We start from the raw sequence: 4,509 nt of genomic DNA, 5'->3' as shown, positions 1-4,509 counted from the left end.
GTTCACCTAAGTTGCAATTTCTTTGGTGGGGATTTTTCAGATTGTTGTTTTCAAATTAATCTGAAACATTTTTTTAATAAAAAGAAATTTTTTCGAAAAACAGTTTTTTTTCTTTCTTTTCCTTAGTTGTAGTACAACAATTTATTTCATTAGAAAATTACTATTTTTAAATCTCACACCGTGAGATATTCAGCAATAGTAATTTGTAGTAAAGATTGTTTGCCAACATAACATGCCAGTCCTGGTTTAGGACGAATGTTGCTGTAATTTAGCCCCAGGAGACATCATCTCCAGCTGACTATATGACACGATCTATGTCCTTATATTTTCGAACAAGGGAACCTAGCACCCCCACTCAGCTCAAAACAATATCTGTGTATCGCAATTTCCAGGTTATTTCCCTTCATCAGCACAGAATATTTCTTTCATAAGTATTACAACTGATAATCTTTCATCTTCTGATATAATTCCGCTACTGTGCTTGATAGCAACAAAAACCATTGGCGGATCTACTATAAAACTCATGAAGCTTAAGCTTCATGGCTCCTAATCCTGGAGGGTTCCCTCTGAAGTAACTTAATTCTGTCAATTTTTTTGGTTTTTTGTATTTTGCCCTGCAGATTTCTGTTACCAGTCTTAGTGGATAATATCATCTCATATTCCTATGCACAATGTAGTGCCTTGCCACAAGCTGTTTCATCTACTGCCAGTGTAGAGTTGCATAAAAAAAGAAAAGTACAACTGACTCGCAGATAATTTGCTGTTCTTGAATTATTTGGGAAACTTCAGCCCTGTCCCTCCCATCATCAAATATATCTAGTACTACAGTTCTATATTTAAGAGAAGAGGAATTATGTACATTATTTACATTTGACGGATATTTGCCCACGGGCATGTGGCGTAATGGTTAAGAGCGCGGGCTACTAACCCCAAGATTCCGAGTTCGATTCCAGGCAGTGACCGAATAATAATGATAATAATAATAATAATAATAATGATAATAACATTGAAAAATACCTTAAAAATGAGACCCCAGGTTCGAAATTTCCCCCAAGACACCTGATGAAGGCTGGAGGGTATATCAGCTGAAACGTTGTGTTAACAACAAACAAGATGAGGACAAAATCTGTCAAATGTAAATAATGTAAATAATGTCTAGTACTACATCAGCACGGTAGAGATAAAAATTCATATTTTCTCAGGGGTCACCATTAATTAACGACCAGTGACCAATGATAAGGTTTGCTTCCTACCTTTGGACTTAAAATCTGTTCAGTAACAAAGCATTTTTTCCACTTTAAAAATTGTTTGAGTATCGCCTTGGACAAAATGAGCAATTCTTCATTTATGACAAAATATTAAGTTGTGGACCCTTATTTTGATTGATCTCTGCCTTGCTGTGACTAATGAAAATATTACCCCAATTTTTTTTTTATATACAGTGGTCTAGGCCCCAAGAGGAATAGCAGTGTTTTCAAGAAAGTATATAAGCAGACAGCAGAAGCACCAACTCAAGGAAAAGTACTCTAACAAAATTTCTAAATGTCAAAAACTATCAAACTATTTTACAATGTCAAGTAAAAGTTTGTCATCACCTGCAACTGAAACCAGCCATGCAAACACCAGTGAAGTCAATGACAGGACACAAACCATGAGTGCTCTGTTTAGCAATAATCAACCTACTGTTGACACTTTTGGTGCAGATGATGATCATGGTGGTCAAAAACTTCGAGAAAAGAGAGAGCAGAAACAGGAAACAGGAAGCAAATTTAGAGAGTTCAAAGAATACAGTGACTTGACAAGCTGGCCTGTATCAATTGATAAAGATTTCACACAAAACTGTTTAATGCAAGACATCAGATTTTCTTTTTTTTTTTTCAGAATAATGTACATAATGAATCCAACAAGATTTACAAACAGCAAAATCGATGTTTCTCAAACAAGTTCTTTGAAAAAAAGATTGAAAAATGGTCAGACTGTGATGAGATCCTGATTAGATGACTCAAAGAGCAAAGGCTGTGTGTACTGTTTTGTTTAGAAACTATTTTTCTAAATGCCAAACATCACTTACAATGGGTGGGTTTTCTGATTGGATGAATATACTTAGAACTCTAGAAAATCATGAAGATAGCATGGAACATAAAAGAGCAATGTTGGGTTGGTTAACACGAAAGTCAAATAAAAATATTGGATCAACAATTGAGAAAAAACATGCAGCACTATTTTGAAGAACTAAAAAAGAGTTGTAGCAGTTGTAAAGTTTTTAAGTGAAAGTGGTTTAGCATTTAAAGGTCACGAGAAAAAGTGGGACCCTCCAAACAATGGAAATTCCATGGGGGTGGCCATTCAGCTGATTGTAGAGTTTGACCTATTTTTACATGAACATTTAGAGAGATGTAAAAATGTAAAAGTAAATATTACTTAGCTATCCAAATTCATGTATGAATAATTGATTGAAATCATGGGAAGACATGTGAAAGATAATGTGGTGAATCAAATCAGCAACCTAGACATCAAATACTACTCAATTATTGGTGACTCTATTATTGACACATGTTGACCAGCGGGCAGTTATGGTTTGATACTGTTATAATGGAAAACCCAGTGAGAGATTCTTAGCATTTTTGCCAATAGAAAAGCATTCATCCATGACCTTGTTCAACAAAATAACACAATTTCTGGAGGAGCATAAGCTTTCACTTGAAAATATCCATGGTCAGTCATACGATAACGCTTCCAGCATGAAGGGCTTGGCGAAAAGGCTACAAGCACTTCTTAAAAACATTAACAGGTATGCAGACTATGAACCATGTGCAAGCCATGCACTCAACCTTGTTTAGGGATGACATTTATTATATCTACCAATTGGTTACTATGTTTTATGTTATTTTTCCTAGTTTCATTGAAGGCATTTAGCTTTTTATTGTTGATCAAGGCTAAGATCAAGGCTAGGTTGCAAGTTAAGCCATGGTCTAATCTAACTTTATTCTTAAAGATTTCAGAGTATTTGTTATTTAAGTTCAAGTGTTTATCTATAGAAATACAGAAGTATGGAAGGACGGAAAGAGAAAAAGAGAAATGATGGAAAGTCCCACTGTGTGGCACCTTGGGCAAGTGTCTTCTGCTATAGCTTCAGAGCAACCAAAGCCTTGTGAGTGCATTTTGTAGATGGAAATTGAAAGAGGCCTATCGTATATACATACATACACATATATATATGACCGTTCCCAACATCGCCTTCCCGGCACTTGTGCCAGTGGCACGTGAAAAGACATTCGAGTGAGTTCGTTGCCAGTCCCGCTGGACTGGCTCCTGTGCAGGTAGCACGTAAAATACACCATTTCGAGTGTGGCCGTTGCCAGTACCGCCTGACTGGCCTTCGTGCCGGTGGCACGTAAAAGCACCCATTACACTCTTAGAGTGGTTGGCATTAGGAAGGGCATCCAGCTGTAGAAACTCTGCCAAATCAGATTGGAGCCTGGTGTAGCCATCTAGTTTCCCCAGTCCTCAGTCAAATCGTCCAACCCATGCTAGCATGGAAAGCAGACGTTAAACGATGATGATGATGATATATATATATATATATATATATATATACCATGCAGTAGGACTTTCCATCATTTCTTTTTTTTTTTCTCTTTCTGTCCTTCCATACTTCTGTATTTCTATTCTTCTTGCTCTGTCTCTCTCTCTCTCTCTCTCGATCTCTCCCCCCTCTCTCTCTGTTTCTATCTTTCCATTGTTCCATATTTCCATCAGTAGGTGGGAAGCAGTCTTCTTACCACACACCCACTTCTGCACCATATCAAATTACAACACAACAGTTGGACAATACCTAACCTACAAACAATGCTGATATGGTTATGTGTGTTGGCCTGACTAAAAGCACTAATGTTTTATGACTGTCCCTTTCCCAAGCTTTGGTCAGCCCCTACTTAGGTTAAAGTGACCTCTTCCTCTGTCCTTTCCTTAATTCTTTCTGACCTGTTTTCTTCTTTCCTTTCTTCTACTTGCATCCCCCCTCCCCACGCACTCACCACTCCTTCAGTGTTCCGTTTTGTTATAACCAGAAATGACTCTCACAAAGGAAAGTCGCATTAATTTTCTTAGCTCGTTCAATTTGCCTCAATTGATCGATAGATCAATTGAGAAAACCTATTAGTAATGTACCTATAATGACTACAGGAAACAGCTGTGAGCCATATTTACTCTAATAAAGGAAAAAAATTTAACGGCCCTAATTTTAAACTTGTTTTATATATGTGTGTGTGTGTGTGTGTGTGTGTGTGTGTATGCGTGTGTGTGTGTGTGTGTGTGTGTGTGTGTGGTCAGAATGGAAGCTAGGAGCCAGACATATTTAGCCAGGGAAATTATCAGAAAAACAAGCTTGCCAATGTTCTGCGACATGAGGACCAGAGACTTGAAAGGTTTCTGATTGCAAATCAGTGTGTGAGAGACTGTGATGTCATAGGAGAGAAATGTGTCCACATGGACGATGGCTCACTTGCA

The sequence above is a fragment of the Octopus bimaculoides genome, chromosome 3 (assembly GCF_001194135.2).
Source record: "Octopus bimaculoides isolate UCB-OBI-ISO-001 chromosome 3, ASM119413v2, whole genome shotgun sequence".
Lineage (NCBI taxonomy): Eukaryota > Metazoa > Mollusca > Cephalopoda > Octopoda > Octopodidae > Octopus > Octopus bimaculoides.
Note: the sequence above shows the minus strand (reverse complement) of the source record.